Source organism: Ambystoma mexicanum (assembly GCF_040938575.1).
Source record: "Ambystoma mexicanum isolate Mex_15411 chromosome 12 unlocalized genomic scaffold, UKY_AmexF1_1 Mex_chr12_unloc.2, whole genome shotgun sequence".
Lineage (NCBI taxonomy): Eukaryota > Metazoa > Chordata > Amphibia > Caudata > Ambystomatidae > Ambystoma > Ambystoma mexicanum.
The window spans coordinates 10091179-10106022 of NW_027182323.1; the positions used below are offsets into that span (position 1 = coordinate 10091179).

The 14844-nt window shown below is 42.2% G+C and overlaps 1 non-coding gene across 1 annotated transcript; it reads right to left on the reverse strand.

The window, feature by feature from the left end:
* Positions 1-9497: 9497 nt before the first annotated feature.
* On the reverse strand, positions 9498-9569 carry TRNAA-CGC (transfer RNA alanine (anticodon CGC)). Its single transcript has one exon. It is a non-coding gene; the product is annotated as a tRNA-Ala (tRNA).
* Positions 9570-14844: the final 5275 nt, after the last annotated feature.

The following is a 14844-nucleotide window of genomic DNA, read 5'->3' on the forward strand; positions in this document are numbered from 1 at the left end:
GCATATATATATATGTGAACCATGTCCCACATGTACCTGCAAGTGCCATCATGAATTTCTGGCTGTGGCATGTGTTCCATACATTTCTTTCATAGGAATTCCAAAAGCAATGACTGGATGCCAGAAACAATCTCGGTCCTGCAATGCAGATCAATTTCGATTTCACTTTACAAATCTTTTTTCCAGCCTCCATTTACTTTGCAGCATGAAAATACTGTGGCAAGCAGCTCACATATATACTGTAATAACTCACATGGGCAGTCGCTCAGTGGTACAGCGGATACTTTGCATCATCTTCATAAATAATTGTGTTAAAGCCTGCATCCTCGCATTTTATTTCACATCATGTTAATATTTTGTTAATTTCTTTTCGTAAGTCTTCATGCAGAATTATCAATAAGACAGTCCCAGCAAGACAGAGAAAATATGCCTGTATAAATGTGCTCCTATGAACTGGAATACTCAACACTTTTCATCACTCGCAATCAAGTAAGGTTCTTTGCAGCCACCCATGCACAAGGGTTACTGATGCACCCTAAAAGCCTGTGGCTCATAAAAAGTAACTGGGACAGACATTCACATCTGCTTTTAAAAAACAAAATGTAATTAACTCTTCATTGATTTTTTTTTTCGGGAGCAACAAAAACGAAATGCACGTCGAGAATGACATGACATCACAGAGTGTTAGCAAGTCAACAGCAACAATAATCCTGCACACCTGCCAAAGCAAACATATTGCTATCTCTGTCAATCAACCAACTTTAGCAAACTCCACCCACCCTCCCTTTTTCCGGGGTGCAACATGTATCAAGGGCAACAAAAATGATTTAATCATCAAAGAAGGTAACCAACCCAGGACCTCTCTGGGGTATTGGGAAATCAAATGTACATTACCATAAACAGCACCCCCAAAGTAATCTAGCACTGCTCACACACAGATAGCTCTGTCCGTGCACCTCAATCATGACCTCATGCTGCCCTGTTATTCCAGCCATTTCTCAGCCCTGGTCGTCAGAACAACCTGCTATTCCAGTACTTTAATATGTACCACAGATGACTGCCAGTGCACCTCAATTGCTTGAGAAAGGTGAAATAATAATTATGTGTTGCTTTCTTTAAAAGTGAAAAACAAAGTATCACTGAGCTATCCGGGCTCATACCTGGCATGATGAACCATCTCCATACCTAGGAAGGTATAAGTATTTACCAGAACATTTTTGGGCGATTTGAGATTTTAAGTCCGATCAATTATAAGTATAACCATCTCGATCAACACACGTCTTCATTTTGCCCACCAACGTCCCTGCAGAGCTATGTGTGGCAGGATAGGCTGCTGATTGGCTTATGAGCTGTCCCAAAGAGACTAATACATATCTTTCTATTGCCACTCACTTCAAGCCTCTTCTGCCTGTATCAGGGGCAACAAAGATGATTTAATCATCAAAGAAGGTAACCAACCCAGGACCTCTCAGGTGTATGGGGAAATCAAATGTACATCAGCAACCGAGTTGATGTTAACTTGTTGTACACTGCTTTTAGTCCAGACTTACTGGCATGCTCGTTTACACATATCTCATGACATTATCCTTCAATTAAACAATATAAATGGGGAGAAGAAGTGATATGCCCTGATATGTGCTGGTGTGTGGACTAGTGCATGCCTGGATTCTGCCTGCATTCCGTCCAGGAAGTACCTTATGCTGACCTTTTGTTTCAGTGTGTGAGCGTTGGTTGGTTGAGAGTTGGTCCGTCTGCAGACTAATGCTTTGAATGCATTATCTACTGTTTGCATGTTCTTGTTATGAACTATACTGTTCAACGGACATTTAATGCCTTTTGATGGAGTCTTACGGTAGATAGAGACTCTGTGGATTCTGCTATGCATGTCGTATCTTATTTGATGGAAGGCATGTGCTCAATGGTCATGGCGGTGAACAGGGGTGGGTGCTGTTTAATTGTTGCATCTTTTCCCTTATATTCTGGCCCTATGGGAGAGTAATGGTGGGATTGGCATTTTTTATGGGGATGTGTGCTTTGTGATTGATGACTGTGCTGTTGTGCAATGGCACTGGTGGGGAAGGGGTGGTTGGAGCAACTGCTGTTTAGATTTGGGCTCCTTTTGTTTGAGTTGGCTTCCAATTTGTTTATCTTAATTCCAGTTTGCGCATGCAGGCTTGGGATGGCTGTTGTCAATAGTTCTATTTGGGGTGTTGACGTTTGGTGGAAGGGTTGGTACTTATCCATGCTTTTACACTATAAATAGTAGTTGAAGTCTTGTTGCAGATGTTTGTTGGTTTTGGTGTGGGTTCTGGGACTTGTTGCTGAGGATTTTTGAGGAGGTTATTCTGATAGTGAAAATATTGGGCATAGGGTTCTGAGGTGATAGTTGGAATGGGTTATGATTTTGTACATAATGGTATTTTGTTGAGACCTATGTTATACTGGGTTTCTTACAATTAAGGCTGTCTTGACTGTGTGTGTGTTTTTTGTTTTATGTGTAGAGCGGGGTGGGGGGTTGAGACATGTGTTGCTCCACTTTATGGGATGGGCTGGATGATTGTCACAGTGTTTAATAGATGGTTTGTGGACGAATGATAGTTATGAGTCTATGTGGAGATATGGAGTGTTTTAGTGAGTTATGAAGGGGCCTGTTTCGTTGTGTATTTGGAATGTGTAAGGGTTGAACTGTGTGCGGAAGAGGAAGAACATTTTGGCTAAACTTTGGAGGGAGAAAGTTGATGTGGCGATCTTGCAAGAAACACATTTAATTGATGGGTCTGGTGATTCACTGAATAATTCGAGATATACAAAGGTTTTCTTGAATTGCTACTCCTCCAACTCCCGAGTTGTTGGAATATTGTTGAAGAAAGGCTTGAATGCATGTGTTGAAAAAGTGAGTATGGATGACAAGGGGCGTATTATACTTATTGATCTTAAATGTGAGGGCTTGCTGTTAACTGTGGGATCTGTGTATGTGCCATGTGCGGGTGGGGGGCCCTTTTTTGATTCGCTAAAGGGGAGGCTTAGTGATATGGGAGGTGAAATTATTGTTTTGGGAGGGGATTTTAATTGTGTGATTGACCCCAAGATGGATAGGTCATCGATGTGCAGGTTTACTGGGCAAAAATCGAGTAGGGAGTTTCGAGACTTTTTGGATGTTTATAACTTGGTGGATACCTGGAGACATTTTCATTGGAGGGATAGGGGGTTCTTATTTTATTCACTGGTACATGATTCTTATTCTAGGCTTGACTACATATTGATGTCGGATAGACTGGTTGAGAATGTAAGGGAGGTGTTTATGGGTGAACGGCACATTTCGGATCACTCAATGGTAATGACCAAGTTGATGTTATTTGCTGAGAGGCAGGATCTTAGTAGATGGAGGTTGAAACCTGTTGTGTTAAGTAACCAGGATGCTGTGGACGCATTAATGATTTTCATACCTGTTTTTTTTTTTTTTTTTAGATGAATGAGGGTACGGCAGACAATATGGTGGTGTGGGATGCTTTTAAAGCTTCTGTTAGAGGGGAACTGATGAACTGGACTGCACGGATGCGTAGGGGGGGTGAAGCCAGATTGGTGGAGCTTGAAAGGGTACTTGGTGACTTACAACAGAGTTATGCTTTGTCGAGAGATGAGAATATTACATTTAAAATCTTAGATGCTAAGGCATTACTAAGAGGGCCAGGATTCCCTGGTACATTATGGTCAAGAGTGTTAAAGATGGAGGATTTGGGTATCCGGTTTTGAGAAATTATTGTAGTGGTTTCTTGTTGAAGAGTCTTGTTACTATGGTATTGATCTGAACCGGATGTCGTGGTGGGTACAAATTGAGATGCAGCGGTTTTTGCCTTATGATATTAAATGTTTATTTTCTTTTGGGAAGTTGCCTAAGAAGGTAGAGTGTTTGAAATCTGTGTTGGCTACTAAAGAGGCGTTGTCGTCGTGGATTGTTGGTACTGGTCAGGGTTTATATCTTTATGAGGAGGCCTCACTTTGGCATAATCCTGGTCTGCTGTTTGATAATAAGGTACTGTCTTGGAAGACTTGGATTCAGAGAGGGGTTTTGACTATTGGAGATGTGTGGAATGAGGCTGGGGTAGTGCCTTTTGAGAGTTTGGTAGAGAAATTTGATTTGAGGAACAGGGAGTTGCGGAGGTATAATATTTTGGTGGCTTTACTCGTTGAGCGGAGAGAGATGTTGGATGCTCCTTTTTTGAAAAAGCCGGAGAACTTTGGTCTTTTGGAGATGGGTTTCCAAAGGGTGTCTACGTTTACGCAGTTTATGCTTCCGGACAGGCAATGGTTGGATTCGTGGGAAAAGTTGAGGTTATCATGGACAGAGGAGTTGGGTAGGGAGGTAGCATTGAGAGAATGGCATAAGATTTGGAGAGTGCCGACGACAGCCAAAGTGGATTTGCAATTACGCTACATCCATCAAAGGATAGTGGGCAGGATCTATTGGACTCCAGCATGTATGTGCAAATTAGGTTTGGTTGATGATGCTTTATGTTGGGGTTGTGGGAAAGAACGGGGTACTCTGTTACATATGTTATGGCATTGTGAAAGGGTGGAGGCTTTTGGAGGGAGGTTCTTGACAGGATCGACCAGATCTGGAATATTGTCTATCCATGCAATCCCTTGGCAGTTATATTTTTGTCTTATGGAGGTGGGCGTACTGTGAGTTGGGTGACGTTGTGTGCAGTGCGTAAAGTTTTGTTGGTGGCAGCCAAACAGGTGTTGAAGGTCTGGAAGACACGGAAAAAGCCGACAGTGGAGGAGTGGATTTTGGATGTTAGAGCTTTATCGAGGTTTGAAAGGACAATGTTTCGTAAAACGAGATAAGGCAGACCTTTATGATGAAATGTGGGGGGAGTTGGATGATCTTTATGGATAAGGCTAAGTTGTGTTATGGAGTGGAGTGCACTGGTTTACTTTCAAGTACTGTAGTTTTGGGGGTGGGGGGTTTTGTGTTGTTTGAGTGGTTGTTTGTGTGGTCTTGTTAGTATGTTGTTGTTTGTTTGGTACATTTGATTTGATTTTTGATTGATTTTACAGTTTATGATGGTGGGATACGGGGTTATGATATGAATTTCTGTTGTATTGCTTCCCACTATTGTATGTTATGCAGTTCAATGACTTTAGTTGATGTTACTGTTGTTTGTTGACTATTGTTGAAAATAAGAAATAAAGTTATTTAAAAAAATTAAAAAAAAACAATATAAATGGAAGCCATTCTGAGTCTATCATGCTCTCCATCTCAAATATTTGAAAAGCTTACTGATCCATTCTCTCTGTGTCGGAAGATGTAGGCTCTTCGAGTGGTTTGCCATACACACCCTCCGATAACAGTAAATTCCTTGCCATATGGGCCAATCTGATATGCAGATCTCCCACTTCCTATTGATCAAATAGTAACAGCATCGAGGAAAGGGGACTTTCAATTCCATCTATTTCATTTCCCCTTGCAAAAACCTCTTTCCAAAACAATTGGACTAATAGACATTCCCACCAAATATGCCAATAGGTACCGATGTTACCACACCCTCTCCAACATAGCAGACTTAGCCCCTGATGCACCTTGGCTAATCTCTATGGGGTCAATTGCCATCTTTGAAGCAAATTGTAATTATGCATTTCATATTGCACAGCAATCGTCGATGACCAAACCGTCCAATAGATGGTTAGCCATAAATCTTCGCCTTCTTGTATACCCAAGTCTCTGTCCCATAATACTTTAGCTCTGGGAGAGTGCGTGCATCTTCTGGCTATCAATGCATTATATAAGTTTGCGATGAGGCCTCTAGAGCCTGTTTGCTTATCTAAGACTTGCTTGAATGGTGTAAACGACCGATTTAGATACCCTTCTCAACAACGATCTGTTGAAACACCTTTCAGTTGTAAAAACATAAATGTGGGCATAAACTTTTCATGCAACACCTCATCCAATTCCGTCTTGCTCAAGAATGTACCTTCCTGACATAACTGGCCCGCTGTCATCAGTCCAACTTTATAGTGGGGCTGATACCCGGCCGGTTTGTGTATTTTATCCCTAATTGGAGGGGCCCACAAAAAACTAAGAGGTGAGGGCCAGGATGTCACTCCTTACATTTCCTTCAATTTGCTCCACAATCGCCATAATGTGGCAAGAATGGGGTGCATCCATATTCCAACCGCTAATTGCCTGTGGGGAACCCACAAGCACTTACCCAGGGTGACTGGAGACAACAAACAATTGTCAAGGTCTACCCATTGTTTGTATTTACTCTCCTTTAAAATATCTACGACAATCCGAAGTTGGGGCTCTCCATAGTACTCCTTTAAGTCTGGGAGGCCTACTCCACCTTCCTCCTGGTCAGCACTGAGTATGCTATGCCCGATTTCTTCCCTCCCCAAAGGAATGTATAAACGTTTTCTTCGCTTCGTGGGAGAATAAGGTTGGTACTTATATCAGTAGTGCTTCGAATAGAAATAGGTCTGGGCCAAACAGTCATCTATAGTGTCACATCTGCTTTTAATGTCTTGTCTCTTCTCTGTTAATTTTCCCCCAAAATACAGACATGGCTTCCGTCAAACCTCTTGGATTAACTCAGTGTATGTGTTGGATTGAATTTTATTGATAAAGCACAAAGTTCGCCCAAAAGCATCTTGATGTTCGCTGTAACACAGCGAAAGAAAAAGCCTAAAAGAGGAGCGTTTTAAGAGCTTTGCTCAATGCACAGTGAACAGGGGTAGTTCTAAGCGAAGGATAGAGACGGTTCAAGAGAGCTACATCGGCCACTGAAGAGGAGCGGCCGCCAATACGGCTATACCTGACTGTAGGAACAGTCATCAGACAGGCGTTAGCTGACCGCAAAGCTCGGCTCGGGATGTAAGGCAGGAATTTATTCTGCCCCCTGGCCATACAAACCCTGATGGACCAAACAGAGCGCCTTAACATCTGGGAAATAGGAAAAGCATCTGGGTGGACATTTGGGAAGAGAGAGCATTGGTGGCTGAGAAAAGGGCACAGATGTTTAAGGGATGTGGTGTACGTGAAAGGGAGGATTGTACCACTATGTTATAGCATATAGTACAAAAGAAATGCATTCAATTATACCGTGTGCCTCATGGACGTGGCTGGCTAGACTGTGCGCAATAGAAAGGACTTGCATAAGACATGGATGACCATGTCCTGTGCATTTAAGTGCTTTAGTATCATAGATGGACATAGAGTGTGGCAGAGTGCATTAATATGACTATCTGCAAACGTACACAATACCCTGTGTGAATCTATGTCTATATCTGTTATAAAGATGACGTTGTCAGAGTCTCTAATTTTGAAACACCAATCACACACATTTCCTGAGATGGCATATGATAAAAAAACTTCAGGGTTTGCAACGATGCACCTCGGGGATAGGCTGCTGCACTGCTCCAGCGCTGTTTACCCTAGCCCCAGTTACACAGGTTATCTTGGGAATAACGAAGGTTGCATGTGAACAACCTGTGCTAATTCAGAAATTGTTCATGTATTTAAAATTGAGTGAGTTCTGAAGTCGGGGAGTTGCGTCACGTCTCCATTAAATCACTCTGCAGTACCTTTCTTCTGTTCTTATTCTAGCCATCACTATAGATAAGTCTAGGGGGACACGTATGTCCTTTTTAGCCAAGCTGAACATATTTCGACATTGCGTGTGCATCCCTTTTACGTGTCATCAGTAAATGAATGACTAGGAACCGATAGCTATGAAGGTCACCATAGCCATGTGTATACTTTCTATGAAGAGTGTGTTGAAACTTTCCAGAGTCCTGTTATTCCCCCGATGGTATACAGTACTAGTTTCATGCCCTACCCTATTACAATGAAAGTTAACCTCCATCTCTTTGAATTCTAATTGCCCCCATTGCCTGTGACAATCACTGCAAGGTGCCCTTCCATTAAAACAACACCCCATTCATAAAGCCGATCCCATCATGGTTGTTACTGAAGCATGGTGCAAAACCAAGAGGTACTTGCATTAATTAGGTTTATGAAGTACACCATATGACCACCTAGAACCATCATATGTCTGTTTCTACTTATGAATAGTTAGCCATGCATCCCTCCCATGTTCCACTCAACACATTTTTTGAGCTAATGCCACACTGGGTTTCATTCAAAAATGTTTCAAATTGTCATCCGGCTATTGATAATATCCACCTTGCAAACAGTGCCTTCGGAAATTCATCGAGCCTTAAAAACATAATTAAAACAAGCATTGGCAAAGCCAACAGTTTTGGCTATTGTGTTGGCATGGGTTAGGCATTTGCCAGCCACTGCTTACTGGCAGTACCTTACGAAAACAGCTGAACCTATACATGGGCATAAGATAGCAGTGTCTCACAAAAAACATATACAATTCCTATGCACAAGCAAAAACTATTTCCCGTGTCAGTGCCTGTTTTTAACAGGACCTGCAAGAAACAGATAAAAATCAAGTGCCTGAAAGCACACTTTGTTCAGGTATTTCTATACACGAACAGCGAATTTACAATGAATTTTACAACTGCGCTTAAGCAATTAACACTCATCAGACTGCTTAGAAATAACATTGGCAGGCCGAAATTTACCGAAGTCACTCTATCACAAATCTAGCACATAGAGATATCAGGAGAATGCGTGTTGGGTGTAGAGGGGCACGTAGTGGGTGGGAATAGCCAAACAGATTAGAATGGCCATGGACAGTTAATAGCTGTCTCCCTTCTCATGTGTTGTTTCCCTCTACCCAATGGAAACTGGGTATGGCACTGCAATATACATGGGCGATTGCATCTGTTCCAAAGGGCCTTGGAGGAAGGAAAAAAACAAAAGAGGGAGGATGGGATGGGGGAAAATGGAAGGAGGGATGCAGGACTGAGGAAGAGAGGGAGGTAAGAAGGCAGAAAATAGAGAGTCTTCTGTGGTGCTTGGAGGTGCGTTCCGTATTTGGGAATTTTTGCATTAACATTTTTCACAACACTGGCGCTGGCCTGCACTTCTGTCATTACCTGGTTGGTTTTATCGACAATATGCCTATATTGACCGATGACTGCTTTACACATGCGCCTAACTTTACTCATACACAGGACACAATCCTTTTCACACAGGAATTCCACATTCTAGCCCAGATAAGAGGGCTAGATGTGGGGTGCACATTCACACAGAACCCATACAATCCCTCAGCAACACAAGCACCCCACATGCTCCTGATTGTGAGTGGTGTCCAGCAGCAAAGTCACACAAAGAGCAAAACAAGTTCTATCACTGATGAATGTCCACAAAAATATTGATATTTCTTTTGTGGATCTCGATATGCTACTTTTTAAATATATTTTAGTGTCATGGCCCACAGATTGTTAATGATGAAAATGGTAAACGTAATTTGCTTGATCTCAACCAAGCTTAGGTTTTCGAGGACGTTGTCTCTACCCTTGTGGCTATGGACAGAATTTATCATTGTTTAAAAGAAACGATTAAAGCCAAAAGAAAAACCTGGAGATGCCGGGGATTGAACCCGGGGCCTCATACATGCGAAGCATGCGCTCTACCACTGAGCTACATCCCCTGTCCCTTACTTTGCTGAAGGATAGTTCACAGCTAAATATGTCAGAGCCCCTATTCCGTGAGTATCTTTGTTTTTTCTATAAGAGGGGCCTTTTAAGTCATGTATTGGGGCGTAGAGTTGCTGGCACCTCATCCCTAATTATTCATCATTGGGTTTTTGGGGTAGGGTAAGAAGTTGCAATCATTACCAATGTCCTCCACTTCCTAGACCTGTTTTGATGGCCACGTTCTCTACGAACAGCTCCATCAATGCACCTCAATCCGGAGCTGTGGCATCACCTCCAATGTCAGAACTGGATCCAACTATTTTGCTAGTGTACCTCAACTCTCACGTGCCTGTCGACAATCCCTGCCCCTACACAGCTCTGCCAATGCACCTCAAACCTGGCCCGCAAAACACCCAGTTTCTTCACCACCAGGGACCCACGCCTAGCTGTGCACAACACACCTCAATTACCATAAACAGCACCCAAAAGTAATCTAGCACTGCTCACACACAGATAGCTCTGTCAGTGCAACTCAATCATGACCTTATGCTGCCTGTGATAGTCCAGCCATTTCTCGGTCCTGATCGCCAGAACAACCTGCTATTCCAGTACTTTAATATGTACCACAGACGACTGCCAGTGAACCTCAATTGCTTGACAAAGGTGAAATAATAATTCTGTGTTGCTTTCTTTAAAAGTGAAAAACAAAATATCCGCCCGAATAGGGACTTGAACCCTAGACCCTCAGATTAAAAGTCTGATGCTCTACCGACTGAGCTATCCGGGCCCATTTATGAACTGACATGCCATCTGCATACCTAGGTAAGTATAAGTATTTACCAGAACACTTTTGTGTGATTTGACTTTTTAAGTCCGATCAATTATAAGTATAACCATCTCGATCAACACACGTCTTCATTTTGCCCACCAACGTCCCTGCAGAGCTTTGTGTGGCAGGATAGGCTGCTGATTGGCTTATGAGCTGTCCCAAAGAGACTAATACATATCCTTCTATTGCCACTCACTTCAAGCCTCTTCTGCCCGTCTCCTCCCAGTATGAAGGGCGCCCGCCCAGTATCACCAGTACAGCAAGGGTTACTCAGTGTAGTGTTGTATTTCTCAAATCACAACAAGCGGAGCTTTCCTTTTCCTTTTATCCACCCTAGCACGGAAGAGTAAACGATTCCGAAATACCACTGGTAAGAGAGACATATCAGAGATGACAAAACGGACGGCTTACACGCGTGCTGACAGTAATGGTCCATACCTGTTCGCCTAAATTACCAAGAAGTCTGCAAGGGCTGTTTCTGTCCGCGTTTTAGCAGCAGTACACTGACCAAAAAAAATGTACAAAGTTACTGTTTTCTCAAGACTACAGTGAATGAGATACGTTCTCTTATCGAACTCATTCATCACATTTTGGGATGGTCTCTGTACTTTTAAGTTGAAATACCATAGCGAAGTAAACATTTATGAAAATACGTTCAAACAGAAAACCAATCACACTAATAATAACAACTTAGGATAAAAAAAAAATGTGCTTTCCCTGACCGGGAATCGAATCCGGGCCGCGGCGCGCCGAATCCTAACCACTAGACCACCAGGGAGCATATATATATATGAACCATGTCCCACATGTACCTGCAAGTGCCATCATGAATTTCTGGCTGTGGCATGTGTTTCATACATTTCTTTCATAGGAATTCCAAAAGCAATGACTGGATGCCAGAAACAATCTCGGTCCTGCAATGCAGATCAATTTCGATTTCACTTTACAAATCTTTTTTCCAGCCTCCATTTACTTTGCAGCATGAAAATACTGTGGCAAGCAGCTCACATATATACTGTAATAACTCACATGGGCAGTCGCTCAGTGGTACAGCAGATACTTTGCATCATCTTCATAAATAATTGTGTTAAAGCCTGCATCCTCGCATTTTATTTCACATCATGTTAATATTTTGTTAATTTCTTTTCGTAAGTCTTCATGCAGAATTATCAATAAGACAGTCCCAGCAAGACAGAGAAAATATGCCTGTATAAATGTGCTCCTATGAACTGGAATACTCAACACTTTTCATCACTCGCAATCAAGTAAGGTTCTTTGCAGCCACCCATGCACAAGGGTTACTGATGCACCCTAAAAGCCTGTGGCTCATAAAAAGTAACTGGGACAGACATTCACATCTGCTTTTAAAAAACAAAATGTAATTAACTCTTCATTGATTTTTTTTTCGGGACCAACAAAAACGAAATGCACGTCGAGAATGACATGACATCACAGAGTATTAGCAAGTCAACAGCAACAATAATCCTGCACACCTGCCAAAGCAAACATATTGCTATCTCTGTCAATCAACCAACTTTAGCAAACTCCACCCACCCTCCCTTTTTCCGGGGTGCAACATGTATCAAGGGCAACAAAAATGATTTAATCATCAAAGAAGGTAACCAACCCAGGACCTCTCTGGGGTATTGGGAAATCAAATGTACATTACCATAAACAGCACCCCCAAAGTAATCTAGCACTGCTCACACACAGATAGCTCTGTCCGTGCACCTCAATCATGACCTCATGCTGCACTGTTATTCCAGCCATTTCTCAGCCCTGGTCGTCAGAACAACCTGCTATTCCAGTACTTTAATATGTACCACAGATGACTGCCAGTGCACCTCAATTGCTTGAGAAAGGTGAAATAATAATTATGTGTTGCTTTCTTTAAAAGTGAAAAACAAAGTATCACTGAGCTATCCGGGCTCATACCTGGCATGATGAACCATCTCCATACCTAGGAAGGTATAAGTATTTACCAGAACATTTTTGGGCGATTTGAGATTTTAAGTCCGATCAATTATAAGTATAACCATCTCGATCAACACACGTCTTCATTTTGCCCACCAACGTCCCTGCAGAGCTATGTGTGGCAGGATAGGCTGCTGATTGGCTTATGAGCTGTCCCAAATAACTAATACATATCTTTCTATTGCCACTCACTTCAAGCCTGTTCTGCCTGTATCAGGGGCAACAAAGATGATTTAATCATCAAAGAAGGTAACCAACCCAGGGCCTCTCAGGTGTATGGGGAAATCAAATGTACATCAGCAACCGAGTTGATGTTAACTTGTTGTACACTGCTTTTAGTCCAGACTTACTGGCATGCTCGTTTACACCCATCTCATGACATTATTCTTCAATTAAACAATATAAATGGGGAGAAGAAGTGATATGCCCTGATATGTGCTGGTGTGTGGACTAGTGCATGCCTGGATTCTGCCTGCATTCCGTCCAGGAAGTACCTTATGCTGACCTTTTGTTTCAGTGTGTGAGCGTTGGTTGGTTGAGAGTTGGTCTGTCTGCAGACTAATGCTTTGAATGCATTATCTACTGTTTGCATGTTCTTGTTATGAACTATACTGTTCAACGGACATTTAATGCCTTTTGATGGAGTCTTACGGTAGATAGAGACTCTGTGGATTCTGCTATGCATGTCGTATCTTATTTGATGGAAGGCATGTGCTCAATGGTCATGGCGGTGAACAGGGGTGGGTGCTGTTTAATTGTTGCATCTTTTCCCTTATATTCTGGCCCTATGGGAGAGTAATGGTGGGATTGGCATTTTTTATGGGGATGTGTGCTTTGTGATTGATGACTGTGCTGTTGTGCAATGGCACTGGTGGGGAAGGGGTGGTTGGAGCAACTGCTGTTTAGATTTGGGCTCCTTTTGTTTGAGTTGGCTTCCAATTTGTTTATCTTAATTCCAGTTTGCGCATGCAGGCTTGGGATGGCTGTTGTCAATAGTTCTATTTGGGGTGTTGACGTTTGGTGGAAGGGTTGGTACTTATCCATGCTTTTACACTATAAATAGTAGTTGAAGTCTTGTTGCAGATGTTTGTTGGTTTTGGTGTGGGTTCTGGGACTTGTTGCTGAGGATTTTTGAGGAGGTTATTCTGATAGTGAAAATATTGGGCATAGGGTTCTGAGGTGATAGTTGGAATGGGTTATGATTTTGTACATAATGGTATTTTGTAGAGACCTATGTTATACTGGGTTTCTTACAATTAAGGCTGTCTTGACTGTGTGTGTGTTTTTTGTTTTATGTGTAGAGCGGGGTGGGGGGTTGAGACATGTGTTGCTCCACTTTATGGGATGGGCTGGATGATTGTCACAGTGTTTAATAGATGGTTTGTGGACAAATGATAGTTATGAGTCTATGTGGAGATATGGAGTGTTTTAGTGAGTTATGAAGGGGCCTGTTTCGTTGTGTATTTGGAATGTGTAAGGGTTGAACTGTGTGCGGAAGAGGAAGAACATTTTGGCTAAACTTTGGAGGGAGAAAGTTGATGTGGCGATCTTGCAAGAAACACATTTAATTGATGGGTCTGGTGATTCACTGAATAATTCGAGATATACAAAGGTTTTCTTGAATTGCTACTCCTCCAACTCCCGAGTTGTTGGAATATTGTTGAAGAAAGGCTTGAATGCATGTGTTGAAAAAGTGAGTATGGATGACAAGGGGCGTATTATACTTATTGATCTTAAATGTGAGGGCTTGCTGTTAACTGTGGGATCTGTGTATGTGCCATGTGCGGGTGGGGGGCCCTTTTTTGATTCGCTAAAGGGGAGGCTTAGTGATATGGGAGGTGAAATTATTGTTTTGGGAGGGGATTTTAATTGTGTGATTGACCCCAAGATGGATAGGTCATCGATGTGCAGGTTTACTGGGCAAAAATCGAGTAGGGAGTTTCGAGACTTTTTGGATGTTTATAACTTGGTGGATACCTGGAGACATTTTCATTGGAGGGATAGGGGGTTCTCATTTTATTCACTGGTACATGATTCTTATTCTAGGCTTGACTACATATTGATGTCGGATAGACTGGTTGAGAATGTAAGGGAGGTGTTTATGGGTGAACGGCACATTTCGGATCACTCAATGGTAATGACCAAGTTGATGTTATTTGCTAAGAGGCAGGATCTTAGTAGATGGAGGTTGAAACCTGTTGTGTTAAGCAACCAGGTTGCTGTGGACGCATTAATGAATTTCATACCTGTTTTTTTTTTTTTTTTTTTAGATGAATGAGGGTACGGCAGACAATATGGTGGTGTGGGATGCTTTTAAAGCTTCTGTTAGAGGGGAACTGATGAACTGGACTGCACGGATGCGTAGGGGGGGTGAAGCCAGATTGGTGGAGCTTGAAAAGGTACTTGGTGACTTACAACAGAGTTATGCTTTGTCGAGAGATGAGAATATTACATTTAAAATCTTAGATGCTAAGGCATTACTAAGA